This window comes from Crassostrea angulata, chromosome 4, assembly GCF_025612915.1.
Source record: "Crassostrea angulata isolate pt1a10 chromosome 4, ASM2561291v2, whole genome shotgun sequence".
NCBI classification, from domain to species: Eukaryota; Metazoa; Mollusca; class Bivalvia; order Ostreida; family Ostreidae; genus Magallana; species Magallana angulata.
Window position 1 is genome coordinate 2,457,766 of NC_069114.1, and position 15,787 is coordinate 2,473,552.

At 33.0% G+C, this 15,787-nt stretch overlaps 1 pseudogene; it reads right to left on the minus strand.

Moving 5' to 3' along the window:
* Window positions 1–13,525: 13,525 nt before the first annotated feature.
* LOC128181039 (E3 ubiquitin-protein ligase TRIM71-like) lies at window positions 13,526–15,360 on the minus strand (annotated as a pseudogene).
* Window positions 15,361–15,787: the final 427 nt, after the last annotated feature.

Below are 15,787 nucleotides of genomic sequence, written 5' to 3' on the forward strand. Positions count from 1 at the left end.
TAGATCTCCACTCCTTGCCACTGTTATGTCCCATGGCTCGTTCCCTGACTTCGTATGGATTGACTCAACTAGTCCCCCTTGCAGGTTGTAAAGACTCATTATACTTGCATCATAACCACACATCCAGATTTCTGCATCATTTGCACAGGAAATACTGCATAATCCAGACGGATATTCATACGCAGTTTCCATTTGTGTAATGATTCGTGGCACACAAATAAGCCGTCGGTCAAAAGGAGAGGGTTCAACATCAGAAGAATCAATTGTGAAGCCATGTTCTTCTGTTTTTAAAGTCAACGTTGATACAAACTCAAACTCTTTACAAAGCTGTTCTTTGTTGATGCTCTGAGAGATAACATTTGGTAAGAAAACACTGAGTTTAGGAGGCAGTCTTCTGAATTCAGCATTTCTTGATTTGTAGACAGACACAAGGATGATATCATTTGAATCCAGTAATTGTTTCAGATCAGCAATGCTCTGTATGATTTTAGAAATATTGTGTGTTATTTCAACTTCTTGTTTGCTTAAAACATCAAGATATTTTGATTCCATTTCATCAAGATCCGATTTCAGTTTCTGCATTATATTATCTATTTCTCTGTGCAGTTCTTTTCCATGTTCGTGGATTGCTGCTGTCAATGTCTTGGAGTTTTCATTTAGACTAGTTTTTTGCATTGAAATGTTAGATACAATCTCTTGATATTTAGGATATATATTTTTTTCAAAATCTTGTAAATCTTTTTGCAAGAAATGTGTTTTGTTTTGTAAACTTTCTAATATATCCACAACGTCATGAGTTTGGTGTTCCTCACAGGAAACACAGAGTTCACAAATAGAAATGTTGCATTGTTCACAGTAATGGTCACATATTTTTGTCGAATGTTTTTGACATTTAGGAAAATATCCTCGATATTTAAATGACACAACTTTGTGTTCTTTAAATTTATCAGATAGATGTTTACCTTTACAGTCATCACACATATGTATGTTACAAATGGCACAGTGTAGAGGGGGGACCGGGGTCTCACAGAGATGACACCGTACCACATCCTGGAGGTTGTACTCAGGGTCCATGGTCAATCGACCTTTTCACAACTGAGGACAATTCTAAAATTGCAAGAACTGAATTTCTATTTTAACTCCAACAAACCTTCAATGCAACTTCTACTAAACTTAGTCTAAACTTTAAAAAACGATTTAAAAATAATTGATTACTCTTTACGTGTATAAACATGTACTTATTAAATGGTGATTGATTACACAATAAGATTGAAAGTAAAGAAAAAAAAACCTTATAAGATTAGTCAACAAATATTTTTGCTCATTTACAATAAGGTAGTATGTTTGCCAAGTTTTTAAAGAGAAATTATAACTATTTTAGATTTATACTTCACAAACTTGATTGATAACATTTCCACGCCCTTCTCTTACATAATTTCATTAAACAGTTACTGGCATGCGTTTACAATCTTTTTCAAAGATAGACGTTTTAATATTCTAACTCTATGTAATCTAAATTTAACACTTTTTTTTCATTCATCATTTTGGTCATGTAAAATAACTGTTTTAAAATATATGACTACAAACCCTAATCCAACATGGCGAGTCAAGGTTATTACACTTTTTTTCTGGTCCTTATGAAGGCTGTCTTGTCGTTCCATCGTATGAGTACGTATAAGAGGATTTTGAGTTTCCTTCAAAGATATTTGTCATTCCATCTAGTTTATTCGTAGTTGCCTTTCAACCATAGTTCTTTATTTAAATCAGAACAAGTTGTGTACACTTAATAATGCATATCACTAAATCATTCTTCCCTTTTTTGATCAAACATGCATTAACGTCGTGCTATTTCATATTCAAAATGTTATATTCAATTTTTTGACAGTTCAATACAACATGAGTGGTTCTTTAGGATTGGAATGAAATTTAAATATCTGATACAAAGAATTGCGCGAAAGGGCTTGTACTAAACGCTCTTTAACTACACTAGTAAAACACGATGTATATCCTTCTCTTTCTCCTGGTGGTTTAAAAATGTTTAAAACATTATTTCATAAATGTCCATACTCTCTTTCAAATATACAATATATTTAACAGAAATACTGAATACTTTGTTTCTCTGTGGAGCCAGAGTGACTCTCAGCTTTTTTGTTTGTTTTATCAGCATTTTCCGTGATAACAAGGAGGTCTCCTGACTAGATCCCCAGGCATGGGTGTTAAGGAAGCATATGGGCATTTAGTGTCTTATTTTGATTGCTATATTCAAAATCGTGAAATTTAATAAGTATTTTGAATAAGATCAAAAACTTAGTATTATCCTTTAAAATAGATGTAAGTGCAATAAAATTGGGTAGTTCATTACTGCCACATTGGTGCATTATCACGTGACAACTATAAATAGCTTACTTATATTCCTTAACATAAAATGGAGTACAACAACACTACCCCGTGGTTTCCAAAATAAAATAAACATATCAAGTGAAGGCAAAACATCTCAGTTTAATCAAAACCGCTGCTAGAATGCTATGTTCTTTTTAATTGAATAGTTATTCATCCGGCTCTCGTCAAACCTTCCAAACTTTTATAAAGTTTGCACGGAAAACAGTATGTTGCATTAAAACCACTGAAAACATGGGATTCTAGCAGCATTTTTCTAAGCATTGATCAAACAATCAATATGTGTAAAAATTGAAGCTCAATATATACGATGCAGTGTTGTTCTAGTCGGATTTTTATATCGTAAACAACGACAAAGGAAAGCCTGGCCGAGAAATAAAAGCAAATTTACATGCCTTTTAACGAATGATTCATATAACTAAAATCTTTTCCAGTATTCGTATGTTTAATTCTCAATTAATCACACCACAATACTTTTTTAGAGTTCTTAAATTAGTTATATTTTAAATATGTTTACAATGCTTCCCGATCAAATTCACATGACATCAACCTTAAATCCTGACGTCATCAATGTGTTCATCTACGTACATGTAATACAAACTAATTTCTGGGGAAAAAAATTGTCTTCAGTATTTTTTATTTGTTTTTGGTCTACGTTTCGTTGTTAGATATTTGAATATGTACATAATAACTAAGATTTGTGATTTCATGGAATTACATGTAACTCAGATTCCATATGCTTAATTAACACCCCCGCGCACTCTTTGTTACAGCGCTGTCCCGTGGGTCGTTTTCTAACTTGGTTTAGAGTGATGTCATTAGTTCCCCTACAGGTTGTAGAGACTCATTATATTTCCGTTATAGCCACATATCGAGATTTCTTCATCATTCACACAAGAAACACTGCATAACCCAGACCAGTATCCATACTCAGTGTTTATATGAGTGGTCTTTCTGGAGCAAAGGATTCAACACGAGGACAATTGATTGTGTAGCCATGTTCATCTGTTTTTATAGACAACGTTGATACACAACCAAACTCTATAAAGCTGTTCTTTGTTGATCATCTGAGAAGTAAAACTGTGAGTTTAGGAGGAAGTCTTCTGAATTCAGCATTTCTGGAGTTGTTGGCAGAGACAACGATAATATCGTTTGATTCCAGGAATTGCTTTAGATCAGAAATACACTGTGTGATTTCAGAAATGAATAATATTAATTATTTCAACTATCTATTGTTCTAGAACATCCAGGTATTTAAATCCATGTCATCAAGATCTGATTTCTTTTCCTGTATAATGATATTTATTTTTCTGAACAAATCTTCTTGCTTTTCGATTGTTGTTGTCAATTTCCTGCAGTTTTCATTTAAATTAGCTATATCAATTGAATTGTTGGATACACCCTCTTGATATTTAGGATAAGTTAATTTGTCAAAACCGTGTAAATCTTTTTCCAAGAAATGTTTTTTTTTTTATTTTTCAAAATGTCCACTACATTATGCACTTCGTGTTCCTTAGAGGAAACAGAAAGCATACACCAAGCAATACTGCATTGTTCGAAATATTGACAAATATTTGTTGAATGTTTTTAACATCAAGGAAACGACCCTGAGATTTGAATGGCATAACTTTGTGTTCCATGGAATAATCAGAGAGATGAATCATCTCACTGCCTTCACACAGATGTATATTACAAATCACACAGTGTAAAGAGGGGGCTGGGGTATCACAGAGATGACACCGTACCACACCCTGGAGGCTGTTCTCAGTGTCCATGGTCAAATAATTTCTTAACAACTGTGGACAATTCTGAAATTAAGAGAACAAGATCTATGTGTGTAACTTTTGTTAATGATGTGGTAAAAAGATAACCAGTGGGGAATTGAAATGGTATTTCTGCCGCTTTGAGTATGCCGAAGGAGTAGATGCACTCGCTTTGCTTTTCGTTAATAATCTGGTAACAGCTCATTTTAAACTCATCGTTAATAAATTTGAACAGCAGTGTTACCTTGCAATGTACAGGCCTATATGTTCTTTTTAATTATTCCTGGAATTTGAACAGCCAGCCTCGCCGTGATCGCTGATTTCAAGCCAAATTTTCTAATTAGCGAATTAGATATTGTGTGTTAATATTTTTGTAAGTTAAGCATTTGAATTTTTTTTATATTTTTAAAGTGTATTCTGTTTGCTGACAATTAAACAGATACAAGTTAATATTTTGTTGACAGTGTTTATTTTTGAAATTCCCGTTATATGTAAATAATGTTAAATCAGAATAATAGAGAGAAAAATAGATCTGGATAAAAAAAATTTGATGCAGGTATCAAAGAAATTTTTCGACCAATCTGAAGGAACAATATCTTATCAAACTAGTAATTATTGAATTATAAAATTATCACGTTCTTCTCTTATATAATTTTATTAGTTTACTACTGACATATAATTACAATCTTTTTTGAAGATATATGTTTTTCAAAATGTTTAACAGGATGTAACCTGAAGATTTTACTTTCATTGTTCATCTGGTATCGTGTAAAATAACCGTTCTAAGATATACGACAACGAATCCTAATCCAGCAAGGCAAGTCAAGGTTACTACAATTCTTTCAGGGTTGGATTAAGGCTGTCTTGTCGATCCTGCAGACGAGAAATTATTTCAAGATTTGGAATTTCCTTTAAACTTCGTTCATTATTTAATTTAGAACACGTCGTCTATTCATAAGAATGCATATCAATAGATCACGGGGCCGTCAGTTATTCATCACTCTACCCTTAAGCAATCTAACATACATTAGCGATGTGCTACTTTATATTTGAATTTCTTTTTTCAATTTCCTGACAGAAATTCTTTAGGATTTAAAAGAAATGTAAATATCTGATATGAAAAATTGCATAAAGGGTCTGTACTCAACACTCTAAAACTACCTCTATAAATCGATATCTGTCTTTTTTTGTTTCCTGGATGAATATTTCATAAACAGTCCATACTTTCATCCTGATACGTGCACAATTAACAGTGACTATAGTTAGTAAGCTAAGAGGAACCTTATTTCAATTAATTTTGATTAGTACTTGTATAATTTTTGTAATTTAAAATCCATTTTGTACCATGTTCAAGCCAATATGTAATAACTCATTTGTTTAATGATTTATTGTATAAACTTTATTTGTTTCTGATACATCAATTTGAATCAGAGTAACAGTTTGTGTTCACCATTAATCGTAAGTCAGAACAATTGCCATTTTAGCATTAAAAATGCAATGTTCACACTTTTTCATATATCTAAATATGAATGTAAACACAGTTTGATCACATGTAATACTGAATTTTCTTCACTTCCCCAGTGTTCTCAGCCACATATAGTCTTTGGTGTCTACGCATAAACCCCATGTACTATGTAAATCACAGTAATCAATAAAATGGAGGAACTGTCCGACTTGATCTAAGATATAAATACAGAGGTTGTTACTATCTGCGGTCAGGATCCGACCCTGGCTGTTTGTTGTGATACCTTATGGTTCAAATGATTCTTTTGTGGTATAGGCCAGTGTATGTAAAGCGGAGTTTCCCAGCCTTATTTACCACCACTACTGCATGGAAGATCCAGTCAGATACATATACATCTTGGTTTATGTTCTCACATATATATTTAATGTTAGATATTCCACCAGATGAATAGAGAGGTCGTTCATTGTCATCATATTGAATAATTTGTTTCTTTGTAGAGCCAGAGTAACGCACACTTTTCGTATGTTTTTCATCATCACTGTCCATGACAACCAGGAGGTCACCAGAGGAGGTACTACATACACCACGAGGCCTCCAATGTAGAAGTTTTATTACTTCTTGTATATGTGCATTTTTTATATCGTGTTCACAGTTCTATCGGTGTAATCAGCATAAACTAGATCCTTACTCCTTGTCACTACTATGTCCCTTGGCCTGTACCCTGATTTAGTTTGGATTGAATTCAGTAGTGTGCCATGGAGGTTGTAGAGTCTTAGTGTGCTGTCTTGACCGCATGCCCATATTTCTTCATCATTCAGACAGGATAAACTGCGTAAGGTATTGTGTTCATAATTAGTTTTTATATTTGAAATAATCAGTGGTTTATCAATGAGCTTTTTGTAAGAAGGAGAAGATTCAACATTTCGGGAGTCAGAAATGTTGTAATAATCCTTTTTGTCTATGGAGCACATTGACAGAGAACCAAACTGTTCTTTAATGTGTTCTTTGTAAATTTTCTGAGGGTCAAAGATTGGTAAAGAAACTGTGATGTTCTTAAGCATTCTCCTGAATTCGACATTGTTTGATTTGAAAGCAGAGACAAGGCTGATATCCTTTGATTCCATTAATTTTTTTAGATCAGCAATGCACTGTCTGATTTCAAAAATGATTCGTGTGTTTTCCTCTTCCTGTTTATTCAATACATTCAGGCTTTTGTCTTTCATTTCAGCAAGATCAGATTTTAGTTGCATAACAATATTGTCTATTTCTTTGTGCCATACATCTGCATGGTTGTTGATTGCTCTTGTCAAGTTCTGGAGATTCTTATTCAAATCAGCTTTGTGATCTGGGATTTCTGATGCTACCTCTTGATATTTAGGATAAATGGTATGTTCTAATTCTTGTAAGTCTCTCTGTATATCACGTTTTTTTCTCTCGAAACTTTCCAAAATATTTACAACCTCGTGAGTTTGATGTTCTTTTGAAGAAAAACAAAGTGCACAAATAGTAATGCCACATTTCTCACAGAAAAGTTCACGTATTTTTGTGGAATTAATTTTACATTTTGTAGTCGATCTCCGCATTTAGAATGGCACTACTCTGTTTCACACAGATATTTGTCACAAATATCGCAGTGTAAAGGTGGAGTCGGAGTTTCACAGAGATGACACCGTACCAAATCCTGAAGGCTGTACTCAGGATCCATGATCTTATATTTTGTTAACTGCAGATTGTGAATTCCAGTTTTCAAATTCCCTTTAACATTTATAACGTATTCGTGTGTTTGTATAAATCAAATTCCTTTAACGTTTAAACGACACGAGCGGGCTCATTTTTGATTTTAAAACCGGATTTCCTTGTACATTACCTCTTATTGTTTGATGACGTTTGACTATTAAAGCTGAGGAGATGTTTAAATAAATAGCCATGTCTGTCGTGTTTTTATTTTTAAAAAACCGACACCTGTGCAGAAAAAAATTAGGTATAATTTGCAACCGTTCTCTCATTAGAGGTCCTGTTACGCAGGCTTTTCTTACACCTCTGTCAACTCCAGATTCCAAGATTCTTGTTCAAACTGACACGATGGGCAAATTGTAAATATAAGATCTCTCATGATTTGCGATGTTATACTATTTTTATCCAACGAATTGTATGTTTTCTATCTCCGATCCTTGAAAACCATATGTGGCCCGTTAAATCAATGTTGTTAAACATCCATTACGTAAATTTAAACAAAAAAGCTGTCTCTATCTTCTACTTGTGGCTTTATTGAAATTTAATATAGCACTGAATCATGATTTTTTAAGTATACATAACTGCAGCGGTGTGTGCATACAAATTGAGTAACATGCCTTAGCGCGTTATGAAAATTTGTATGCATACATCGCTGCAGTTATGAGACTGTATACTTAAAAAAAATCATGATTTAATGTTTATATTTAAATTATTTTAACTTCATGCCTTGTATGTAAATGTGATTTATAACTTAAAATTCCTATCTTATCTCAAGGGTAGGTTCATATTAATAGATGAGCCACAGAAACCACAAGCGTAAACTTTGATTTTCGCTGGTGACGTTGCAGTTCACAGCATTCACCGTTTGTGACGTCATAATAAAACTCGTCATTTTAACCTTTGAGTACCCTGTGTGCATTACAGTGTTATAACTGCCGTAGCTTTCAACACACTTTACAAGCAAAAAAATGTGAAATGTAAATACTATGTTTTAATTTTTTTCGATATACAGATGAAGCACTTCTATTAAAATCTAGTTTTCCAAATTCCTTACTGGATTTTGCTGGAGCCACCCAAATATTTGTATTTATTTTTTTAGTTTAATCATTTGATCTTGTATGTAACTTGTTAATTGTCATGATTGGTGTAACAGCTAACCAAATATGTTCAAGGAATGAGTTGCATTAAAGTACCCCCTCTATATCAGGTCCCACTCTCACCAATTTTCCCTAAGTCAATACTCGGCCTCAAGTCAGAGTATTTACCTTAATTTTATGCACTTTGCTTTAAAGGATTTGAGAAATGAGTTGAGTGAATTGAAAATTTTGGTGTGGTGGAGCCTGGACCTCTATTTTTTCTTAAAAAAAAAATTAGGTGACTGATCAGACATAGTTACAGATCTAAATCTGATGTTACTTTTAAAAAAAAAATATTAATTCAGTTCATCATAATTATTGGACAGGGGTAATTAAATTTTTCAAAAAATTCTCTATTTGATATTATTTCAAGGATATTGTTATTATACTTGTATAATTAATACATTTAACTTTACTTCATAACATAAACATGTGGAAAGTCTCAGGTGATGTATATACCTTAGTTACAAAGTAAGAGTCACAAGATATGGTTGAGAGTAAAACATTAGGCAACTGTTCTTACAATGATATAATTTTTTTAAAATCAATTTTAAATTTTGAACGGAAAGCTATTCAATATGTTTTAAATAAAACACATCTCTGTATTAAACACAAAATCAAATCATGTACACATATTCTCCGTATGTAATTGTCACAACTGAACTTTCTTTGCGGTTGATTCTTTCAATGCCTACTAAAAATTAAAAATTACTTGGTTTTTATGACTCCTATAGTTCAATAAATAATGACAACATTTAAAGAAAAGAATTAAACTTATCTGCGATCAAAAATCAATATTACAGCATTGTTCCCCAGGGGCCTAAGTAGTTCAGTAAATCATCAACCAAGCTCAACAACGATCCAACATGATCCACCACTGCTTACCACATTTCAACCCGTTCCGCCATTTAAGTGTACATTGTAAAAATCCCAAAAATTAGTCAACGAGTTGTGTTAATCCGATATTTATCATAATAACGATTTACAGTATAATGGGATATATAGAAAAGAAAGATTATTTTAAATGAGTAATCAGAAATATCTCTTCCTTGTTTGGTTTTTATTTACTCCACCCAGGATCAGATGCTGGGTATTAAAATCAGTATTTTTGTTCTGAAATACTAAAAACAATCTCTAGTTACTTATGATAAATAAAATTATGTAACACTTGTCAATGTATTCGTAGGAAGTTTGTTTTTGGATAAAAAAAATTCCACACCTACATTTTCTCTTTTTTATACAATGAATTAGAATTACCTTTCTTGAATTATTTATCAACTTAGAGTGATATCCGGTAATAAGGTCTCTTTATTAAACAGTATGGATTAAAAAGTATGTTTCCGAGGTAAACCAAACATTTAATGTCTAGGGATGAAGCGATATCGCTCTGCGTCAACAGTCAGGTTACGTCGGCCTCACAGCAGAGAGAAATAAATTCCTATATAACAAACAATGTGAGAATGATTTTAAATGACCTCTTGTATTTTCATTTACTATTCACAGTGATCAGACAGACAACTGGATCGACCGCAACATCCTCAGCATATTGACAAGCAAAAAATAAACAGAGAAAACTCTTTACAAAAGGCATAGTAGATCAAACGTCTTATTTATGTATTTTCATATCTGTTTTTTTAATATTATGGTCAAATATAACATATACATGTAAAAAAAATGTGCGCATGAAGTATTACATACAGTGAAACTATAAAGTGCCATTTTGCGTAGTGTACAATAAGGTTATTATTAAATTAGAATGACCTGGTTGCAAAATCAGAACTATGATTACCTTACATTTTAATAATTAATTTGTAAAAGTGTCAATGAAAATGGTGTGTTATTTTTTATCAGGCTAACAGTACAGATAGAATACACAAATATTAGAACCATTTTTGCTATCTGAAAATATTTATTGATAATGTTGCCATTTATAAAGATTGATATTACTCATTTTTTGTTTGTGGACGGTAACAAAATCAAAGACGGTAACCCTTAGATAGGAAAGAACAGGTCGAGGTTCACATTAGCTTTTTGTATATATTGGTCTTATATTTCATTTTTAGGTGGACAGCATTAAAAAAAATCAATTTACAATAAAATGTATCATTTAATTCATAATTATATAATTCATTTAACAACAGAATGTTCCTTTCCAAAAAAAAATCACTGCGATTTATACGTTGAATAATATTGAAATCAATGTTAAATGCAAAATTAATATTTTTGGAATCATTTTTAAAAAGAATGGAAGGAAGGGTCTGTAGTATATGTTGCCTTGTCTAATTATAAGGACACTTAATATGACATCGAGTGAACACAGTGGGGCTCGTATCATTGACTTTTGGGCAGCGTTGGCGTATCATTGGGCTACTTGATCACTGAGCCATGCACTTCCCTCTTCCCATAACTTGTATTGTCAACCAACTTGTATTCGTGTGCGAGAAATTTTCGCAGCGTTGTCATTGTCATTGTCGCGAATATTTCTCGCTGCGGACCAGTATTTACCATATGGTAGTAATAAAACATGTGCAGTCAAGTAAATCACGAAATAAAGTCGCCGCAAATAATAATAGGTTCATAAGAATATTGCATACATGAAAATCATTTTAAAAATAAAAAGCTACAAACTTTGAAAAGAAGTTGTCCGTTGTTCTGAATCCTGATAAAGTAAACACATTTTTCTATGCGTTATGTATTTTTATTTATCATTCTATCATTTATATACGATAAAATGAACAATTTTAACATGTAGGAGATAATTACAATCAACAAATAAACTGTGAAGAAGTAATATTATACTCAACTAGTGTTCACTTATGTATCAACACAGCACATCTGTTGTTTCCAAGTACTCAATCTTGGGTTAACAGATTTTCTCTTAATGAAAATAATATGTTAATGGTAGGAGATTTTAATTGTACGAAAAAACAAACAAAGCCATTGTTTCGATAACTTTAAACCTATTACTAAAGCTTATATTTGATTGATACCTGTGAAAACACTTAAGACACAATGAAATGAACAAGAAACATTACATTCTTATTTCGGAAAACTTCTTACTCTCCGTTGACTCATTATAACTTAGAAATTGTCTGCAAGTATATAAAATGGAATAAGCGGTGACCTAGCAATGAATACATATTTTATTCCAAATAAATATAAAAAAGGGCAAGGGTGCTGAAAAATTAATGCATCATAATTACTAGATATAAAAGATAAAACCCATTTAAGAAATTTTAAACAATGAAAAAAACACAGACCGTGTACCATCTAAAAAATCCATAAAACGAAAAACAATTTTAAAGCAGAGCAACACGGACCTCAGGATCAGGTGCCTAGGAGGAGTGAGCATCCTCTGCTGACCGCTCTTTGTCGTAATCGGGGAAAAAATCGGAAAAGTCCGTAGACAATTAGGTGATTAATTATGGTCTAACAATTAGTATGAAAAACGTCAGTCAGCATGCGACCCAGTGGAAGATTGTATTTGCTGACAAGGTCGTTGTATCGACCATAGAACTTACGAAAAAATGACTTTAAGAGAGACTGTTGATAGTCTTGTTTCATCAATTTTTTTGTCAGTAGCTTGCTTCTTTTTAGAAACTGTTCATACGAAGAGCATGCCCTTGCGTATTGAATCAACTGATATACAAAAACACCATATGCAGGTGATGAAGGTATATTGCTACATAAGGAAAGTTGACTATAGAAAAATTGAAGTCATCGTGTTTATAATTAAGTTTTGTTGTTAGGTTACCATCAATGTCAATGTCCAGTAAAATATCCAAATATGAAACAGATGACGCAGACTCTCTGGTATCTTTTATTTCAAGTTCACAGGGATATATCTAGTCGACGTAAGTATGGAAATAACATTTGTTAATTGATAATACGTCGTCAATATACCTGAATGTTGAGTTGAAGGCCACAAAGAGTGATTTATTTTTTTCCCGTACAAGTTTTTGAAAAATTCTGCTTCATAAGAATACAAAATTAGATCTGCTAACCCATGGTAACTCCAACAGATTGTTGGAAGACTTAATTTCCAAAAACTACATAGATGTTGTCTATCAGAAACTGAAGCATGTTTTTTATGTCAACTTCAGAGTACTTGTGTAAGCAATCAGAATGGTTTTTTTACAAAATATTTTTTTAGATTTCCAATGACAAAGTAAGCATCTTTACGACTTCCATTTTTATTTTAAAAAATAAAACAACTGTGGATGATATTAAAAAAAGCCTAAATTTTAATTTGTCATGAGGAATGGTTGTATAAAGCGTTAAAAAGTTGTACGTTTTGATGCAATTGATATTGGTAAGATTTTGTGACCTCAAAGTTTCTAATAGTTCTTAAGAGTTTTTTAATATCCACATCTGATTTACACCACTTCTGGAGTATATTGTTGTACAGTACTCTTGAAATTTCATTTTCACTACTGTAGGAATTTTAGTAAGGAGTAAAGAGAGAGGTTTGGTAATTAGATCTCAATAAGATAAAATACCCTTATCAACGATAAAAACATGTGAAATATATCATTAAGACGTTCTCAATTGATACCTTAAAACAAAAGAACAGCTACTACATAAAAAAAAACCAAATAAGGATATAGAAAAAATGTCTTTTCATGAAATACATTACACATATAAAAACAACTTGAAAAAGAACTAGGTGAAACATATGATAAGAAATCAAAAGGATATTATATTACATCAATGGCTAATTTTATAAAACATGGTGAAAAATGAACAATTAAAATTCGAACAAAGTCGACGACAAAATAGTGTTATAGAAAAATTTGATAACGGAAACAAATTTGCTCATAGCAAATATGAAGTATTAGGAGCGCTGTGTAAATATTATGAACATCTCTATACATGCCTTTTACCACTGAACGGAGAAATTTCAACAAATATAAATAAAACTGAAATAACTGAAAATTTAATGAAAATGAAAAAAAAAATATTGATATGTTTATTATTCTATTTTTTACTTCACTATGTACCACACATTATATTTTTAATGGTACACAGATAGACTATATATAATGTATACACATCTTGTTTCTGTACAAAACATACCGCGCTTTTAATGTAAAAGTCACATTAACATATAATCCATTAAAATGTGATATGCACGCTGTTTATATGCTTGTGGATAATCTTGTATTTTCATGCACGGTTTACTTTCACGTAGTATTCAATTTTCTTCACTTTACCTGAGATGTACTCAGCCACAAAGAGGTTATCTTTGGTATCCACACATAAACCGAATGGAATCTGTAAATTACAGTTGTCAATGTAGTGGAGGAACTGTCCGTCTTGATCCATGATGTGGATACAACGGCTGTCATTGTCTGCTGTCAGAATCCACCCCTGGCTGTATGTTGTGATGCCGAGAGGATCAAATGATTCCTTAATAGTAGAGGGAGGACCAGTGTAGGTAAACTGGAGTTTCCCAGCCTGATTGACCACCACTACTGCACCAGCTCCGCGGTCTGACACACATATATCTAGGTTCCTGTTCTCACTGATGTATTTGTTTTATACTTTCCATCAGATGAATAGAGAGGTTGTCCTTTGTCATCGTACTGAATACTTTGTTTCTCTGTGAACCCAGAGTAACACACAACTTTTGTTTGTTTATCATTATCATCATCACTCTCCATGACAACCAGGAGGACACCAGAGGAGGTTCTACAGACACCGCGAGGTCCCCACCCCTGTAGTCTGATCACTGTCTGTATCTGTGTATTCTTCACTATGTTCACAGTTCTATCAACGTAGTCAGTATAAACTAGATCCCCACTCCTTGTCACTGCTATGTCCCGTGGACCGTTCCCTGACTTTGTTTGGACTGACTTCACTTGATCCCCATGCAGGTTGTAGAGTCTCATCTTGATGTCATACATACTACACGTCCACAGTTCCTCATCACTCACACAGGACATACTGCTTAATCCTTCAAACTCTGTGTTTATCTTTATGAGGATCCGTGGTACATCAATGAGCGGTCTGTCCAGGGGAGAATTTATTGTGTAGCCATGTTCTTCTGTTTTGATAGATGATGCTGACAGAGAACCAAACTGTTGATAAAGCTGTTCTTTGCTGATCGTCTGGGGAATAAAACTTGGTAAGGACACTGTGAGTTTAGGAGGCAATCTTCTGAATTCATCATTCCTGGATTTGTAGGCAGAGACACGGCTGACATCATTGGAGTCCATTAACTTCTTCAGATCAGCAATGGTCTGTGTGATTTCAGAAATGGTATGTGTGATTTCATCTTCCTGTTTGTTTAAAACAGCCAGGTGTTTGGTGTCCATTTCATCAAGATCAGATTTCAGTTCCTGTATAATGGTGTCTATTTCTCTGTGCAAATCTTCTCCATGTTTGTTGATTGCTGTCGTCAATTTCTGGGAGTTTTCTCTCAGATCAGCCTTTTGATCTGAAATGCTAGATAAAATCTCTTGATATCTAGGATTAATTAATTTTTCAAAATCTTGTAAATCTCTCTTTAAGAATTGTGTTTTGCGTTTTAAACTTTCCAAAATGTCCCCTACATCATGAGTTTGGTGTTCCTTAGAGGAAAAACAGAGTTCACAAATAGGAATGTTGCACTGTTCACAGTATTGGTCACATATTTTTGTGGAATGTTTTTGACATTTAGGAAAAGATCCCCGATATTTGAATGGCACCACTTTGTGTTGTTTGGATTTATCAAAGAGATGTTTCCCCTTACAGCCTTCACACAGATGTTTGTTACAAATGACACAGTGTAGAGGGGGGACCGGGGTCTCACAGAGATGACACCGTACCACATCCTGGAGGTTGTTCTCAGGGTCCATGGTCAAACTATTCTTCACAACTGTAGACAGATCTAAAATTAATAAAACAGCAACTCTTAAATTTATATTTCCAATAAATCATGCAGCATAACTTAGCTTGCTGATTTCATTACAATTTGAAAATAAGTTTAGCAAAACAACCCTCGTTATAATAGTATAAATCAGACTGGAAAAGATAAGATGGTGCGTTCCTGATGTTCACTATAGATGGGTAGATTCCTCTATACTTATGTATTACAATAACCATTGCCCATCGTTTTCATATAGTGTGTATATTTTTTCGTTTATATTTCAAAGAATTCACTGTGAAAGTTTTAGTATGCACTGATTGCAAAATAAAGTTTATAGAGCTATATATACATATGCAACGAAACAAAAACCTATAGAAAGCAAAAATCGAGAACGTGTCATATATTAGGAACATTATCTTTTCTTCTACACTGCTTTCAAAAT